This window comes from Pseudophryne corroboree, chromosome 3 (assembly GCF_028390025.1).
Source record: "Pseudophryne corroboree isolate aPseCor3 chromosome 3, aPseCor3.hap2, whole genome shotgun sequence".
NCBI classification, from domain to species: domain Eukaryota; kingdom Metazoa; phylum Chordata; class Amphibia; order Anura; family Myobatrachidae; genus Pseudophryne; species Pseudophryne corroboree.
Genome location: NC_086446.1, coordinates 634,722,998 through 634,742,824, shown reverse-complemented (window position 1 = coordinate 634,742,824; position 19,827 = coordinate 634,722,998). Strand labels below are relative to the sequence as shown.

At 42.2% G+C, this 19,827-nt stretch overlaps 1 long non-coding RNA gene across 2 annotated transcripts in view; it reads right to left on the bottom strand.

Annotated features, from left to right (window-relative positions):
* The window catches only part of LOC135058107 (uncharacterized), a 321,817-nt gene extending 313,442 nt beyond the window's left edge, over positions 1-8,375 (bottom strand). For both annotated transcript variants that reach the window (XR_010244607.1, XR_010244606.1), the window contains exons 1-2: positions 8,222-8,375; positions 7,671-7,732 (exon numbers count right to left, since the gene is read on the bottom strand). This is a non-coding gene — a long non-coding RNA (uncharacterized LOC135058107). The remainder of the gene's footprint in view (positions 1-7,670; positions 7,733-8,221) is intronic.
* Between the last annotated feature and the right edge of the window lie 11,452 nt (positions 8,376-19,827).

Genomic DNA, 19,827 nt, shown 5'->3' with positions numbered 1-19,827 from the left:
GCTCTGACGACATCCAAGGACTTTGAAACGGCTGAGGTGTCAGAAGCCACTGGCACCACTACAGGTTGGTTGATATGGAAAGAAGACACAATCTTTGGAAGAAAATGCTGACGCATCCGCAGTTCAGCTCTATCTTCATGAAAGATCAAATAAGGACTCTTGTGTGACAGAGCCCCTAATTCAGACACTCGTCTGCCGGAAGCCAAGGCCAACAGCATGACCACTTTCCAAGTGAGAAACTTCAACTCCACCTCTTGCAGAGGCTCAAACCAGTCCGATTTAAGGAACTGCAACACCACATTAAGATCCCATGGTGCCGGAGGAGGCACAAAGGGAGTAGGATGCGCAGAACCCCCTTCACGAACGTCTGGACCTCAGGAAGGGAAGCCAACTGTTTCTGAAAGAAAAATGGACAAGGCCGAAGTTTGGTCCTTGATAGACCCTAATCTTAAGCCAGCATCCACACCCGCCTGTAGAAAATTGAAACTCCACCGCCAGAGACTTCTTGGATTCACACCAAGATACATATTTTCTCCAAATACGATGGTAATGCTTGGACGTTACCCCTTTCCTGGCCAGAATAAGTGTGGGAATTACTTCATTGGGAATACCATTACTGGCTAGGATCTGGCGCTCAACAGCCATGCCGTCAAACGTAGCTGCGGTAAGTCTTGATAAACTGACGGCCCCTGCTGAAGCAGGTCCTCGCGAAGAAAAAGAGGCAGAGGATCTTCCAGTAGTAACTCCTGAAGATCTGGATACCAAGCCCTCCTTGGCCAGTATGGAGCAATGAGAATTGCTCGAACCCTTGTTCTTCTGATGATCTTGAGAACTTTTGGTATTAGTGGAAGTGGAGGGAACAGATACACCGACTGAAACACCCACTGGGTCACCAGTGCATCTACTGCTATTGCTTGTGGGTCTCTCGACCTGGAACAATATTTCTGAAGCTTCTTGTTGAGACATGATGCCATCATGTCTACTTGAGGAATGCCCCAACGATCTGCTACCTCTGCAAAGACTTCTGGGTAGAGGCCCCATTCTCCTGGATGGAGATTGTGTCTTCTGAGAAAGTCCGCTTCCCAGTTGTCCACTCCCGGAATGAAAATTGCCGAAAGAGCTTTTGCATGTCTTTCTGCCCAGAGGAGAATTTTTGTCACCTCTGCCATTGCCGCTCTGCTTTTTGTTCCATCCTGACGGTTTATGTAAGCTACTGCCGTTACATTGTCTGACTGGATCTGTATGGGACGACCTTGAAGAAGGTGTGCCACTTGATGAAGGCTGTTGTACACAGCTCTCAATTCCAGAATGTTTATGTGAAGGAGTACCTCTTGACTTGACCATCTTCCTTGGAAGCTTTCCCCTTGCGTGACTGCTCCCCAACCTCGGAGGCTTGCATCTGTGGTCACCAGGATCCAAGTCTGAATCCCGAACCTGCATCCCTCCAGGAGGTGAGAATTTTGTAGCCACCACAGGAGTGAAATTCTGGCTTTTGTCGACAGGATTATCCTCTGATGCATGTGTAGATGCGATCCGGACCACTTGTCCAGTAGGTCCCATTGGAACACCCTGGCATGGAATCGGCAATATTGTAGAGCCTCGTAGGCCGCTACCATCTTCCCCAGCAGGTGGATGCACTGATGAGTCGACACGTGTGCTGGTTTCAAAATTTGTTTGACCATCTTCTGGATTTCCAGAGCCTTTTCCACCAGTAGAAATACTTTCTGTACTTCGGTGTCCAATATCATTCCCAGAAATGATAACCTCATTGTCGGCTCCAACTGTGATTTCGGAAGATTTATGATCCAGCCGTGTTGTTGATGCACCATCAGGGATAGTGCAATGTGTTGTACCAACTTCTCCCTGGACCTCGCTTTTATGAGGAGATCATCCAAGTACGGAATTATGTTGACTCCTTTCTTGTGAAGGAGATCCATCATCTCCGCCATCACCTTGGCGAATATTCTCGGAGCCGTGGAGAGCTTGAAAGGTAATGTTTGGAACTGGTAGTGGCAGTTCTGAACCGCAAACCTCAGGTATGCTTGATGCGGAGGAAAAATGGGAACATGCATCCTTGATGTCCACCGACACTAGAAATTTCTTTTCCTCAAAGCTGGAGATCACCGCTCTCAGGGACTCCATCTTGAATTTGAACCTTATTAAATAAAGATTCAGAGTTTTTAGGTTTAAAATTGCTCTGACCGAGCCATCCGGCTTTGGCACTACAAACAGGCTTGAATAAAATCCTTGTTCCTGTTGTACGACAGGAACTAAGGAAATTACTCCGTCTTGACGTAATTTCTGTATTGCGTTCAGCACTTTTGTTCTGTCCTGAACAGAAACTGGTAAGGCTGATTTGAAAAATCGGCATGGGGGAAGGTCTTGAAATTCCAATTTGTGACCTTTGGATACTATCTGTAATATCCAAGGATCCAGATCTGAGTGAACCCAGACCTGGCTGAAGAACAGTAGACGCGCCCCCATCCGATCGTACTCCCATAGGGGAGCCCCAGTGCCATGCTGTGGTTTTAGCAGAAGCAGCTGTTGATTTCTGCTCTTGCGAGCCTGACGGTGTAGTAGGTTTTCTACTTCTTCCTCGCCCTCTACCTGCGAAGAAGGGGGTACCTTTTGCCTTTTTGGACTTGTTGGGCTGAAAGGACTGCATCGTATGATAATTATATCCTTTCCTAGGTGGAGCAGCTGCGGAAGGCAGAAATGCTGACTTGCCTGATGTAGTTGTTGAAATCATGGCATCCAGCTTGTCTCCAAAGTGGGCCTCTCCATTATAAGGGAGCACCTCAATATTCTTTTTTGATTCCGCATCAGCATTCTATTGGCGGATCCATAGCGCCCTGCGGGATGAAATCGCCATAGCGTAGGATCTTGAACTCAGCAACCCAACATCCTTCATAGCTTCGACTAAGTAACCTGCTGCATCTTTGATATGGCCGAGAGTTAGGACTATTTCATCCCTGTCAACTGTGTCTATGTTACAACAAAAAATTATGATCACGGATGCGCCAACTATGAATAGCAGCCTATGAGAAAAAATGGTGCCTCACAAATTCACCACGATAATAACAAATAACAGAAATAAATGTGGTGATATGCTTGTTTTCTATGTTTTTATTGTGAGTCTAATGTAATAAAATTAATTCTGTTCATTTGTTCAGACAATATTGCACTAGATTCTTTGTTCTTCTTGATAATGTCGATATTATCTTAGACCGAAAAGCTATACCTCTAGATACACTATTACCATGGAGCCGCTATGGCCGCTAGACTGGATACACGTGCTACGCACTTTGTACGCTATTTGCGTACAGAGTCCTGCACGTGGTACGTACTTGGCGTACACACGCCGCGCTGAGTGTACAGAGTACACACAGCGTGCGCACACACAATTGATAACCTTTAAACCTTGTTAATGATACAATGTAATGCTTTGATTACACTTTAAACCCTTAACAGCAAAGTACTGCAACGATGTTATACCTTAAACCTTAAGTAACGCTGACGGTATAAAGTACCCGCAGTGAGTACACCTTATCAATACTTATACACCTTATACAGATAAATACACTCTAAAACCCTTGCAGGAAAGTGAAGACACAACACTGATTTGTAGTTGAAACCACAGGGTTCTAAGGCCACAGTGGATTAATTCCAAAAGGTAAAACAGTACAAATCATACACTACAGGCTAACAAGATAAATCTAAACAGAATAATGGCTACAGAGAATGTACATACGTGAGAATGTTCGCAAGCGCAACCCGGACGGTCCTCCGCTGGTCATACAGATAGCGTTCAGAGTCTTCTGACCGGCCAGGCAACAATGGGCTTTTTATACACAACATGCATACACAATACAATGGTCACTGTAATCTCATTGTCCATTGGACACAGGGATGTGTCTTTACATTACAGAAGAGGTCATAGGTGGATTTGAATAGATGGGCGATGTCTTTCCCCAACTGCTCTTGTAGGTGGTATCCTCTGGATTCCCGCCGCATACATAATATACAGTAAATACAGTTAATGTTCTTATTCTGCTTCTGCACATAACTATGCGCAGGAACATGCGATCTTTCTCTAACCAACACCGGAATGTTACCCTCAAAATACCCTACAGCTGGATACTAGACATCACCTTCCAACCTTTATCTGACCCTTCCTATCATGCAAAGGCGAATCTCTTAGTCCAGGAACTGTTTAAACTAATAATACTCGCTGACGTGGTCTAGGGGAGCTATGGGTACAAAATGCACTATTTGGGTTAAATATGTAATGTTGTAATAACCCTCTATGCGTTCACAAACTCTACCGTAAATGCGCATACCACTCACTAAGGCGCATGGCCGTGAAAAGCTCCTTTAAGCAAATTGAGCATATGTGCATGCACGGCAGACTGAGTGCACGCGCAGTGGGCATGTGCATAGGGTTAGTACGGGGGCATGCATTACAATATTTTTCGACTTTGACATTCTCTTTGAGATTGAGAACCTGCTGTGAAATTATATTCATGGACATTATACCATATATGGATAAGAATTATTCCACTTCATGACAAAAGGGATTTTGGACCTTTCCCATTCTTAAAGTCTATTGGAGTAAGGACTCTTTTTTCAAATACTTAAGTGATATGCGCCATTGTGAGAAAAAGTATTTCTGTTAACTGTGTCTATGTTAACAAGCAAGTTTTCAGATCATTTTTCCACAGCGTTACCCACCCACGCACAAGCAATGGTGTGCCTGAGCACCGTTCTGTTAGCCGTATATATGGATTTCAGGGTTGTTTCTAATTTACGGTCAGCTGGATCTTTTAAAGAGGCTGAACCAGGGGCAGGCAAAACAATTTTCTTAGACAGCCGAGAAACTGAGGTGTCTATCATTGGGGGTGTCTCCCATTTGTGCCTGTCTTCCTCAGGTAAAGGGTACGCTACACGTATCCTTCTGGGAAGGGTAAATTTCTACTCAGGGTTAGCCCAGGATTCTTCAAAGAACGCATTCAAATCCTTTGAAGGAGGAAAAGTCACAACCTGCTTTTTATTCAATTTAAAATAATCCTTTTCCTCTGGGATCAGTGTTGTTTCAGGAAACTCCAACACTTCCTTTATAGCAACTATCATATCATACATTGTATGCTTCTGGCTAATTTGGGGGCTACCCCTCTCAAATCCCCAGTGTCGACGTCAGAGTCGGAATCTGTGTCTGTGTCCCATTGCATTATCTGGGCCAGAGACCTTTTCTGGGAACTGGATGGGACCCTAGTGGATGATATGGAGGGGAACCGAGAACCGAACCCCCCCCCCCCCCGAACTTCACTACCTGAGCCCGGATCTGAGTCAGGGTCGGGTTTTCCCGCCTGACTCGGGAACCAGAATGAGGCAAAACATCATCATCCCGCTGTCGGATTCTTGCGGGGTTTGGATTCCATATAAGGAGCCGCGCATCACCGCCATTTTCATTCCGGCATTGGAGAGTGTAGCGAGAGGACGTGTCTCCATCCTCAGTGTCCTGCATCAGTACAGTGGTAGTGTCTTGTCCTGCATCACTCCAGTCACAGTGGTGGTGTCCTCTGCTGCCATATGTCCAGTGCTGCTGTATAAGTCCAGTCCATTGCAGTGGTGCTGTGTTGCGCTGCATCAGTATAGTGGTAGTGTCTTCTGCTGCATTAGTCCACTCACAGTGGTGGTGTCCTCTGCTGCCATATGTCCAATGCTGCTGTATAAGTCCATTCCATTGCAGTGGTGCTGTGTTGTCCTGCATCAGTACAGTGGTGGTATCCCTGTGCTGCAGTTTATGTCCAGCGGTACTGCCGTTTATGTCCAGCGATACTGCAGTTTATGTCCAGCGGTACTGCCGTTTATGTCCAGCGGTACTGCCGTTTATGTCCAGCGGTACTGCCGTTTATGTCCAGGGGTACTGCCATATAAATCCAGTGACACTGCCATATAAATCCAGTGACACTGCCATATAAATCCAGTGACACTGCCATATAAATCCAGTGATACTGGTGTATAACTCCAGTAAAGTGATACTGCTGTATAAATCCAGTGATACTGCCGTATATGTCCAATGGTACTGCTGTATAAATCCAGTCCAGTGATACTGCCGTATAAGACCAGTGATACTGCCATATAAGTCCAGCGGTACTGCTATATAAGTCCAGCGGTACTGCTATATAAGTCCAGCGGTACTGCTATACAAGTCCAGCGGTACTGCTATATAAGTCCAGCGGTACTGCTATATAAGTCCAGCGGTACTGCCATATAAGTCCAGCGGTACTGCCATATAAGTCCAGTGGTGCTGTCATGTGCTGTATATTATTTACTCCAAATAAAGGAGTTATTAATATTTAATCCAAATAATTTTCACAGGGTTTGCCCTGTATAGTGTAGAGGTACGCTCTCCTTTGCTGCATTTTGTTATATAACTCCAGAAAAATAATGGAGAACAAAAATTTGGAGGAGGATAAAATAGGGAAAGATCAAGAACCACTTCCGCCTACTGCTGCTGGTGCCGCTGCTGTTGTTGCTGCTGGGAGTCGATCATCATCCCAGAAGGGAAGTCGGATGACCACGTCACTACTTCAACTAAACAAATGACAGTCCAACAGTCCTTTGCGAGGAAAATCCTGTTGCAAAGTGGATAACCGAGGCCTTGACAGCTATGTTGGTGCTAGACGTGCATCCGGTGTCCACCATTAGTGCAGTGGGACTGCAGATGGGCCAGGCGTTTGTGCCGCACACTTGTGTCACTTAGCTTAGCCAACAGCTACCTCATTGCACCTCTTTTACTTCTTTGTATGATGTGCTGTTTGGGGACTATTTTATTCAAGTGCCATCCTGTCTGCCACTGAAGTGCCACTCCTAGATGGGCCAGGTGTTTGTGCCACACACTTGTGTCACTTAGCTATCCAGTGACCTTGGTGCACCTCTTTTACTTCTTTGCATGATGTGCTGTTTGGGGACTAGTTTTTTTTTTTAAGTGCAATCCTGTCTGCCACCACAGTGCCACTCCTAGATGTGCCAGGTGTTTGTGCCGCACACTTCTGTTGCTTAGCTTAGTCATACAGCTACCTCATTGCACCTCTTTTTCTTCTTTGCATGATGTGCTGTTTGGGGCCTAATTTTGAATAGTGCCATCCTATCTGACACTGCAGTTCCACTCCTAGATGGGCCAGGTGTTTGTGCCGCACACTTGTGTCGCTTAGCTTAGTCATACAGCAACCTCGGTGCAACCTTTTGGCCTAAAAACAATATTGTGAGGCGTGAGGTGTTCAGAATAGACTGGAAATTAGTGGAAATGAATGTTATTGAGGTTAATAATACCATTGGATAAAAATTACCCCCAAATTCTGTGATTTTAGCTGTTTATGTTTTTTCAAAAATCATCCAGATCCAAAACCAAAACCAAAACACGAAAGGGTGGGTTTGGCAAAACCAATCCAGATCCAAAACACAAGCATGGAACCAAAACACGAAAAGTGCCCGCCGCACACCTCTAGTTCATAGTAACTTCATAGGAAACAAAGGCAACAGGGCTAATAACACAAGCACTATAGGAGAAATATAAGTAATATTATATATGAACATACAGACACATTGCCAATGGATATACATATAGTTACCACTATACAATAATCAAGTATTAATCAAGAACTTACTGGTAAGAGGAACTTTCAATAATAATTCTGGTGGTCATATACAATACATCAGCTTAGGGGCACTGTATAAATGAAAACAAAGTCTGAATGTAACAGGTAAAGGGACTCTAATAACCTAGAGATGAAAACATATATTACTTACAGGCATATGCCTCCTCTTCAGACACACCATGCTGACAGCTCAAAAACCACACAACTGGCTAGAATATACAGTATATAGCACAGTGGCCAGAAGTGAAGTCAGATAACTATCACCTTAACTATAAATATATATGTAGCAATGTGTCTCCCCGGCACTCCATAACCCACAGGGGGTAACTTGCTATAGTGCCTTTCTTGGAGGGTGGATGCCCACAAATATATGATACCCAAATGTCTGGCGACTTGTATCAAGTGAAAAAAAAAACAGTGCAGGGTGTATTTATGGATTGTGACGTTTTGGGGACCGTATCCTCCTTCCTCAAGACATCCTTGAGGAAGGGGATACCGTCCCTGAAACATAATGTATATATACACACATACATTCACAGATGCAGGTGGACTGCACTCACGGTTAACCAAGTTGGTTAATATTTTGCCCGGTGCCCTCCCAGGGGTCCTGATCCAGATGGTGGACCAAATGCAGCAAGGTAAAGGTGGCACTCAGGTCTCTCCAAATAATGCAAGCAGGCAACAAAGATGTACCATCCTTTCAATGTATTTTGTTTAATTGTCAACAGAGATAAGAAGCAAAGAAGCTGCACTCACCTTCTAGCCTGGTAATCACCATGTGTAAAACAAACACCTGAGAATAATCATGGTGCAATTAGATGACATCACCACTGTGAGACAATCACCAAGACAACAGAAAAACAAATGAGATAAAAAACGGCAATAACCACATACAGAATTACCAAAATAAGATACAAACATACCATAAAACAAGTACAGAATATGCATACTGAGTCCCTGCAGCTAGTGACATGCTGGGTATAGTAAGACTGGTAAAGTAAAAAAACTAACCTACAAAAGACATAATCCATATAAATATGTAAGAGGTCTGCCATAGGGTTATATTACTGAAATGAATATCAATAAAAAAAAATAGTTTGTCTCATTTGTTTGATTTGGTTCTCTTTTTCTACTTTAAGGACTTGTGGGGAAATTTGAGGTAGTTTTAGGCCAGATTTCAGCAGAAACAGAAAATTCTGAAGGGTTCACAAACTTTCAAGCACCACTGTAGTCTCGCAAAAACTGCAAAACTACATAAAGTACACACTATATTATTTATAAAGAGCAATGAATTCCAAATATAAAAATAAGACACAGATATACCCATACTTGCCTACCTGACCATCTCCATGAGGGAGAAAATGCTCTCTTCCTGGACTTTCCTGGTAATGTATGATTGCCATCACCTGTGGTGAGCTAGTTAATTGATAAGAAAGGTGTTTCACCACAGGTGATGGCAATCATACATTACCAGGAATGTCCAGGAACAGAGCATTTTCTCCCTCATGGAGAGGGTCAGGTAGGCAAGTATGGATATACCATCAACCAAATACAGAATATACATATCAGGAATAAGGTGTTATTGTGTATCAATAATTAGTACTACAGTATCAATCAAAAAATAAAGACTACATATACTCACAGGGAGCCCCAGCCAGACAGGATGTAAAGGATGACAAATTCCTTGCATGTTGTTGCTTAATATTAGAGATATGCGGTTTAGTTCTAAGAAATCTGACTCCACCAAAATTTTGTGGATTCAAACAGAACCAAATCCCGATACTGACCTCCCGAGGAGATCTGTTCCAAACCGAGTTCCGGTTTGCATCTATCTGCAGATCGGAAATTGGATTTGCCAAAATTACATGATTTTAGTTGTTTTTAGCAATTTTATCAATGAGTATCAATTGTTTTTATTGATTTTTAACTGAACCAAAAACCAAATCCGAACCAAAACACTTGAGGGTGGTTCTGCCAAAACCAAACCACAATTACAATTTATAACTAAAACCAAAACCAAAATACAGGGGAACATTTCTACTTACAGTATTATGGGAGCACTATATAAACGTTAATACATTTAAAGCCTTTTTTTGTGGGATCAAGCAGATGATTATACACTGGATCAGTGTATACATTTGGTTGAATGTAAATTTCTATCAATATTAAGGAGGACCATAAAACAGCATCATAGATCACATAAAAAGTAGTCTAAGGAGCAATAGAAAAATCAGTGAATGGGTAGGGTGAGTAGCCTTCATCAAGCATAAAAACATCAAAATAAAAATCCGTCAAAATAAAAACTGCATTTAGGTAATGATACATAAAGTACCCACTATGGGGGTCATTCCGAGTTGATCGATCGCTGCCAATTTTTGCAGCGCAGCGATCAGGTGAAAAAATGGTATTTCTGCGCATGCGTATGCCCCGCAATGCGCACGCGAGATGTACGGGTACAAAGCCCTTTGTGGTTGTGGTCAGGTTCTAGCGAAGTTTTTCTTTGCACTGGCGGCCGCTAGAAGATTGACAGGAAAGGGGCGTTTCTGGGTGTCAACTGACCATTTTCAGGGAGTGTTTGCAAAAACGCAGGCGTGTCTGAAAAAACGCAGGCGTGGCTGGGCGTTCGCTGGGCGGGTGTATGACGTCAAATCCAGACACGAACAGGCTGAAGTGATCGCAAGCACTGAGTAGGTTCAGAGCTACTCAGAAACTGCACAAACTGTTTTTGCAGAGCTCGGCTGCACATGCGTTCACACTTCTGCTAAGCTAAAATACACTCCCCAGTGGGTGGCGGCATAACGTTTGCATGGCTGCTAAAACTAGCTAGCGAGCGATCAACTTGGAATGACCCCCTATATTTCACAGTGAGTATTGATCCTACAAAATGTAATTGAGTCACATATGTATATAAATACTAGAGATGAACGGTTCAGATTCCCTGGAATCCAAAATGCTCCAAACTAATGAAATCTGAGTCTACACAATCCGTGGCTCGGGTTTTCCCGCCAGACTCGGATTCCAGATCGAGGCTGAATGTCATTCTTCCCTGGGCATAGGATTCACGCGGTTTTAGATTCCATATAAGACAGCCGTGGTCGGGACTCGGCGCCATTTCACTCCAGTCATGCTGCTGTATGCTGCGCTTTGCTCTGCGATGTCCATTCAAGTGTCTGTGCAGAATCCAAGTGCTGTCACTGTGTTCATAAGGGGCTGTGCTGCTGTGTCCATCTAAGGAGCAGTGCTGTGTCCATCCAGAAGCTGTGTCCAGTCCCCTTAGTCTATTTCCATCACTGTGGTGCTGCACTTACTCCGCAGGCCCTACCCACTGTGCTCATAGTGTGACTCCATATTTGTCAGCAAAAAATGTAAAAAAATAAAGCAAAGTTTAAAAAAAAAAATACAAATTGTTGTATTTGTTTGTACTGTGCACTGCACATAGACGTTTCTATAATGGGTGCACCCAAATATTATATTTACCAGAGTCCCGCAATGGTGGCCCTGCTGTGAAGGCACAAATCACCTGGAAAATGGCTGCCACACCCATCTCAGAGTGATTTGCGCATGCACTCTGGAAATGTCCCCAGGAACAAGGCGCAGGCGCCATGTTCCCGGAGACCTGCGCATGCGCAGTAGATTCTGGCATTATGCCAGAGTCTACTGCTGCCGGAAAGGAGGGGGCCCATGATGGACGCTGCATACGTGTCTCCTCCTTTCTTAAAATGCCCCTGGCACTGCACCGCAGTACACTGTACCCCAGTGCATGTGCGTAAAAGCGGTCTGACTCCCCACAGAGTAAACCGTGCTGCCAGTTGATATATATATATATATATATATATATATATACATTGTAGCGTCCACATTCACTGTTTCCATATCACTTTCGGCGGTGCTCCATAAAGACTATCAAGCCAATCAATACAGATAAACAAAAGTATAGGCACTCACCACAAATTAATCATTTCAGGCTTTTTATTGTAACTCACAAATGCTTCATTATACAGAAAACATCTTGCAGAGCTGTCGCTGTCAACGTTTAGGTCCCTGCTGGACCTTTGTTAAGACCAACAATACAAGTTTATGCAGTCATCCTGGCGCCCATATCCCAGATCTACACCAAGTTGCCTTATATACCATCAAATGCCCAGTAAGACACACCCACAGGAAGTCCATGTTGACTCAGCCAAAATCCTTTTTATGACCTTCTAATTATACCAATTTAATCGTATTAGCTCAACAGAGCATGGTAGTATCAGTAGGAGCCCAAACGCTATATTAATAAACAGTAAAAAACACCAAAATAGTCCTAAGCGCTTAATAGCGCCGGACCGGAAGTACTGTGCGTTCCACGGCCGGTGGAATGCATGCCGGGCGTCAGCGGCGGAAGTAACGTATTTCCACTTTCTCCGCAGCCAAATACTATATCCTTGGAACGCAAGAACTAGCTTGCGCTCCACAGCAGCCGGGATCCATATACGTGGAACGCAGGAAGTGCCTAACCTGCGTTCCACTGCGGTCCAAAGAGGATTATAGATACAATGTAATAACAGCATATATATTCTTTATAAGCCCAATATTTGGACATAATCTATAAGATAATATCAATAAATGATCCCTTATTTCTATGGGCACTGAAGGCACACAGGCAACATGGTGCATTTACACCAACATAAAAAACATCACAAGACAATACAAACACACATACAGTACTTTTTTAAAAAAAGTACTTTTCTTTTTTTTGTTTTTTTTTTCAATACAATTTTTATTGTTTAAAGACATAGATATACACAATACAACCAGAGTACCGTTATATAATCACGGTAAGAGAGTTCAAGTGTATAGAAATAATCAGGAAGTTGTTACAATCAATGAACAATGTAAGAAGCCAGTAGTAAACAGCCACAAATATATATCTCGGTGAGATTAGCTCGTGAATCAAGACATAATAACTTCCTGAATACAATAACAATATTAGTAACGAAGATAATTGGGGGGGGGGGGGGGGGGGGGTGAAGACAGGGGAAGGAAAGGGAAGGGGAGGGAAGTACCTGATCTCAAATTAGAAAAGGAAATCTTGTATAAAACCTTAATATACATATGAAGTTGTAGAGTAGGACAATGTTAAAGTGGTATTACGAAATAGTAAGAATGCGAAGTAGGTGCCACTCCGTATTTTCATATACTTTCATTATACGTTCCTGAGTAGGCAAATCTAATGATTGTATGAAAGGAGACCATTTAGCTTAAAATTTTTCTACATGTTTGCCTATATCAGGGAACGTACTGTTTCTATCAAAATAAAGAAGTTGCAATAATTTTAGTTTAAGTTCTTGTAATGTAGGGGAGGAGGAGGAAATCCAATGCATAAGAATAATTTTCTTTGCAAGTGTCACAATGGTCACCAACAACGGTATATGGGGGGAAAGATCCCGATTTGGGAGCCAATTTTTGAAATTTACACATAAGCACACTAATGGGTCAGGGAGAACGTGTGTGGCAAATAGAGAATTTAGATAGACAATCACCTTATTCCAGAAACGCCTAATCTTACCGCACTCCCAAAAACAATGGAAAAAATTAGCGTGTGAGCAATGACATTTCAATCAAGTGGCAGATGTATTTGGTGTCATATGTTGTCTTTGTGTTGGGGAAATGTAGGCTCTGTGTAAAGTTTTCCAATGCACCTCTTGGAGATAGGAGGATTTTAAAAATTTAAGGGTGTTGTGGCAATGTTTAGTGAGAACTAAAGGGGAATCAATGTCTGGGATGTCAACTTGCCAAGTACCCGCCAGTAATTGCCACGGTTTCGTGATAGAGGTAGGCAAAAGGGCCGAGTAGAGAAGTTTAGTACGGTAGGGGACAGTGTTAAGAAGTCGTAAAAGGGAGTTAATAGAGTCAGTAGAATTTAGAAACCTAGTATTAGGGTCCAAGGAGAGAACATAATGTCGTGTTTGTAGAAACATGAAAAAATTAGAAGTGTGTAACAGAAATTGTTCCTGAAGCGTATTGAAAGTCAGTATATGTCCTCCGGGGTCAAAGACTTGCGAGGTAAGGGACAAACCCTTGTCTTTCCAGGAGAGGTAGATTGGATTATAGAGTGATGGAGAAAATGAGGGGTTACCCCAAAGTGTGTTGTACGGTGAAGAAGATTGATTTCTCATTAGTTTTTTATTGATAGTTAGCCATGCTGAGTAAGTGTCATGGAACAATATGTGATGCAGAATATGAGTGGGAATATCAGATTTCTTGGAATGAAGAAGAGCGCTAGGAGAGTATGGACTGAAGAGAGCTGTGTCTAAGGAGTAAGAAGTGTAAGAGGATTTAGAAAGCAACCAATCTGAAATATAGCTAAAATGAGTAGCTAGAGTATATAGTTTTAGATTTGGAAGGGACATACCTCCATGAGAACGGTGAGTCTGTAATTTATGAAAAGCAATTCAGGGTTGTTTATTTTGCCATAAAAATTTGGAGGTGAGCTGATCAAAACGTTTCAAATCAGAGGTGGAAAGACCAATCGGTAACATCTGTAATAAGTAGAAGATTTTTGGAAAAATAATGCATTTAACAACTGCTACCCTTCCCAGAATAGAAAGTGGGAGATTCATCCAGGAATCATAGAGTGAAAATATTTTCGATAGGGTCGTTGTATAATTAAGTTTATATAAGGAAGAAAGATCAGAAGGAATGTGTATACCTAAATATTTAATATCAGTTTTGATTAAAGAGGTAGAGAAAGATTCAGAGGGAGACTGTGTGATTTTGACGGGGTCATTAATTGTTAAAATTTCCGATTTAGAAGTATTTATCTTAAATCCTGCATGAGTGCCAAAATTAGATATTAGTGAAAGTAGTGAAGGTAGGGAGGTAGAAGGATTAGACAAAAATAGTAAAAGATCGTCTGCATAAAGGGCAAGTTTTAGTGGGATATTTCCGATTAGGACCCCCTGGATGGTAGAAGAGTTTCTGATAGAGATTGCTAAAGGTTCAATGGCTATAGCGAAAAGTAACGGTGAGAGAGGGCAGCCCTGACGAGTCCCCCGAGATATAGCAAAGGGAGCAGATAATTGTCCATTGCAGTATAGTTGAGAAATAGGTGAGGTATATAGAGTTTGTATAATAGAGATAAAGGAAGAGGAAAAGCCAAACAGTTGCAGAGATTTAAAAAGATGAGACCAAGTCAGAAGATCAAACGCTTTTTCTGCGTCTAAAGCTAAGACTACATTGGGAGCAGGTGAGGGATACTTTTTTAAATGTTGGATTATAGAGAGAACTTTACGTACATTAGTTACAGAATGACGACCCCAAATAAAACCAGATTGATCAGGGTGAATTATGTGAGGGAGAGAAAATTTAAGACGATCGGCTATGATTTTTGTAAAAATTTTATAATCTAAATTTAAGAGAGAGATTGGGCGATAAGAGCTTGGAAGAGAGGGGCCACGGCCTGGTTTTAGAAGAACTTTTATTATAGCATTATTGAAGTATAAGGGTAAGGTCTTCGAATGAATTATGGAGTTATATAATGCCAGAAGGTGCATATCAATTTTGTCCAATAATAATTTGTAGAATTCACTAGAAAAACCGTCAGGTCCAGGGGCTTTATTGGGTTTTAAATAGGTAATAGTGTAGCAAACTTCTTCTAAAGTAATAGGATTAGCGAGAGAATCAAGAAAGTCGGAAGGTAATTGAGGGAGTTGAGGGAAAGACCGGGATTGAAGGAGATCACCAGAGGGGGAAGTATCGTCAGAATATAAATATTCATAAAATGATTTCATGATATTAGCAATACAATGAGGATCATTAGTTAAGGAGCCATCAGGGAGTTTTAAAGGGTGTACTATCATAAGAGGAAAAGTACCTTTCAGAATATTTGTAAGGAGCTTACCTACTTTATTTCCAAATTTGTGAAAACGAAAATCAACTTTGAATTTATATTTATCTCCCATCGCAGAGAGAAATTCATTGAATTGAAGTTTTATCGTTAAGTACGTAGATTTCGTGGATGGTGAAGGGTGTGTTTTGAAAACTTGATAAGCTTCAGAAAGGGAAAGTTGCATTTCTAGGTAGGATTGAGCATATTTTTTCTTTAAAGCAGTAGCATTTTTTCTTTAAAGCAGTAGAATATGAGATAACGTCACCTCTAATTACTGATTTAGGGGGTTTGTTTCGGAGTGTTGTTTGTTTGAAAAGTAAAAGGAATCCCAAGCCCCTTGCAAAAAATCACAAAACTTTGTGGAATTAGGTAAATGAGATGGAAATCTCCATTGAGGAGTCGAAGTGTGTTTTGGTAGTAATATGAAAGAGAACCAAATCAATGCGTGGTCAGATATACAAATAGGTTCGATTGCCGTATCTGTTACTGTTGGGAACAGATGTTGTGATATAAATACATAGTCAATTCTAGAAAACGTGTCGTGGGCAGCGGAATGACAAGAGAATTCCCTATCGATAGGATGAAGTGCACGCCATATATCAACTAATTGTAAACTGTCGCAGAAATGGGGTATTCCAAGTTTGGGGAGATGTTGGGGTGTCTTAGAAGTGTTGGAATGATCTAAATATGTAGAAGAGACTAAGTTTAAATCGCCACACACAATAAGGTTATTAGCGGTGAAGGGAGTTAGTTTGGCCAGGAGCCTCTGGAAAAAGGATTTGTTATAAATGTTTTGGGGCATATATGTTGCAAAGGGTAAAGACTCGGGAGTTAAGAGAAAGTTGGACAATAAGAAAACGACCATCAGGGTCTATATCAGTCGTAAGAACCTGAATGTTGAGGTTACGTTTTGCTAATAGAACAACTCCCCTAGACTTGGAGTTGAATGGGGCAGCCGCTATGAGGGACCAGTGCGACACCTGCAGTTTCATGGATTCCTGTTGTGTTAGGTGAGTTTCCTGTAAAAAAGCAATGTTAATGTTCGTCTTGGTTAAATACATAAGAATTTTACGACATTTAGCTGGAGAGTTAACACCACCAACATTGAGGGTGCCAATTTTTAGGTCAGCCATTCATAAACTATAAACGGGTATAAAAGAAGTAGTAATGTGTTGATAACAACAATATCATAGATCAGAAATGAAAAATGGGAAATGGGGACAGGAGGGGGAGGGACATAGGAATAATGCGGGAGCACATGACAAAATGAGATGGTTGTTTGACAAGCAAACAAACTTCTGAGTATTAAATGAAAGACAGAAACAAAGATTAAGCTTTGCATAAATGTCAATCCGGTGCAATACTCCAGATAACTCCCCGACAATGGAATCTGGGTATTATTGAACCTAAAGATATAGTGGAATCATACTAACAGTGACAAAGAAACCAATGTAAAATAGTATGTAAAACACAGCACATGGAATTAAACATCACTATGTTGAAATGTAAGTCATAAGGACGAACGAAGATCAGTATAACAAAGAAGTCCACGTAGGCTACAATTTACTCCAAACATGGCATTCAGGTGAGTGAGGCGTGAGAAATGCTACCGATGAACCTTAATTAAACAGGGAAAAACTAAGCTGGAACCATATTTATACTCTTCATATCTTGAAAAATAAAACGAGAGAAGGATACAGGTTCTAGATTTAAACTACAATTCAGGTATTGGCGTTAGTGACGGCATCAGTAATGTCCGAGTGGTCATCCACGGACTCCTCCTGAAGATACGCAGTTGCATCTTCCGGGCTGGTAAAGTCTAAATGTTTATCTCCATCGTAGATCCTAAGATTAGCCAGATAGAGCATGGAAAATCTACATTTGACTGAGACCAGTTTTGCACAAATAGGATCGAAGGCCTTTCGAGCTCTCATCAGCTCGGCGGAAAAATCTTGAAATATAAGCAAACAGTTATTCTCCCAATGAAGGGATCGAAGCTTTCTAGATGCAGTCCAGAAGGCAACTTTGTGGAGATAATTGAGGCACCTGAATAAAGTGACACGCGGACGGCCATTGGGAGAACGAGGAGGACCTACTCGATGTACACGTTCAATTACTAGATCTTTACAAGATTCAGTGTTACCGAGTAAGTCAGGTAGGGTGGATCGTACAAATTTTGTGAGGTCATCTCCCTTGACAGATTCTGGCAAGCCAATCAGCCTAATGTTATTTCTTCTGGACCTATTTTCTGCATCGTCTAGTTTCATCCATAGCTGATAATTTTTTTTTTTCAAGGCGTTTCATATTTCCTTGCACAGTAGCCATATCATGACAAAGACCTCCAATTCTATTCTCATTAACGGAGACTTTATGGGATAGATGTTGCAATTGAAGAGTGATATCTGAAACCGCTTTAGATAGCAACGGTAACATGGCTTGCGTTATGGCTTCTGTCAAATCTGCAAAAGTTATTGGTGAGTCAGGAGAGCGTTTTGATAATGGTGTGCATACTAGAGACGTTGATGCAATTATTTTTTTGGGAGCTGGAGAGGAAGGGGGAATAGTAATACCTGGAGCCATAGTTGTATTTGCTCTCCGTTTTTCCTGTCTAACAGGTAGGGAGGAAGCAGAGGCTTTAACAAGAGTACTGGGGGACAAGAAACGGTCCATCAGCAGCAGTTGAGTGTAAAGAGAAGGAGGTTTGGGTAATTTTCTTGTATTAAGTGCAAGGGGTAGTGGAGATAGGCTGAATAAGACTTAAAGAAAAGAATCCTGGTAAATGTTCAGTATGCAGTGCAGCCCTGTACTTTTACTGTGTGTGACAAGCGAATGGACACTGTACCTTATGTTGGTATCATCACGGAGCCTTTAACCCGACTGGCAGAGGCCATTTACACTGACCGTGTTTCACTGAGTCTCCGTTAGCAGGCCCGGGTACACTGATGCGTTGGTCCTGATCGGCTGCGCTGATAAACACCCTCGGCTAAACAGCCGCGTCACCGAGTGGTAAGCTCCGGCGGTGTAGGAGACGCTACAGTGAGCCTGCTTGCGGGGTCACTCGGCGGTAAAAGTGCAGCCCGGAGTATGCATCTTCTCCTGCTGGCAGACCCGGATGTGCAGCTGCCGCGACGGGTCGTACAGCGGGAACACTCGGTGTTATGAAGACGGCTCCGCATGGTGTTCTCTTGTTAGCGGCACAACAAGGACGGTTACCTCTAAGGGCTGATGTGGGTGGCTGTCCCAGGGAGACTGTAGAACAGTCGTTATAACGATTCCCTTGTCGGGGGTTAACAAAGCTCTGCTGTGGTGCGCCCTCACAGCATGAGACCGGAACCGGAAGTCTCAAGTACTTTTCTTAAAAAAAACGCATCAGAAAATCTGGTGCGAGATAGTATCAAAAAATATCCAAAATGTATTTTTGTCAGGCAAAATCATCCTACTGACAAAATACCTCTAGTAATCATCCATAGTAGTCCTAGCGCAAAAAATATTGTATGGATTACATTCATTTAGGCCATGTGGTACAATCGTATCAAGTTCATAGATCCATTTGGCCTCACTTTGTCTAAGAATCTTCTCCCGGTCACCACCACGGATAGGTTTAGGCACATGATCAATGATCATACATCTCAGGCTTGATATGGCATGGCCCTCTACGGCAAAGTGTTTCGCCACAGGTTTGTCCGATGTTTTAGTAGAAAGTGCAGTTCTTATTGAAGTGCGATGATTCGCCATACGATCATGAAAATTTCGAGTGGTCATTCCGACATAATAATAGCCGCATGGACAAATGATGAAATAGATTACATGATCCATTCTGCAATGTAACCTATGTCTAATTTTGATCTTCACTTGATTTCCACACTTTGGAGTGAAGATCAAAATTAGACATAGTGGTAAATTTCCTAAGAATCGTATTTTCCCGTTTGAGGTCAAAGTTCAATCACGAATGACATCGAAAGTGTAAATATGCAACTATTTGAATTGATTACGACTAATTTACTAAGCTGCCGTATTCTGCATTTTCGGTTTTTCCAATGTCGATGTCATTCGTTTTTTTAGGCAGTGTTTTACGTGAGTGACTTGTAAAACACTGCCGACTTTAATACAATGAATCTCGGCCGAATCTGAGAGATCCGTGCTGGGCTTTATTGTGCACCTTGTAAAAAAAAAAAAATCTTTAAACTTAAAAAAAAAATTGCGTGGGGTCCCCCCTCCTAAGCCAAACCAGCCTCGGGCTCTTTGAGCCGGCCCTGGTTGCAAAAATATGTGAAAACAATTGACAGGGGTTCCCCC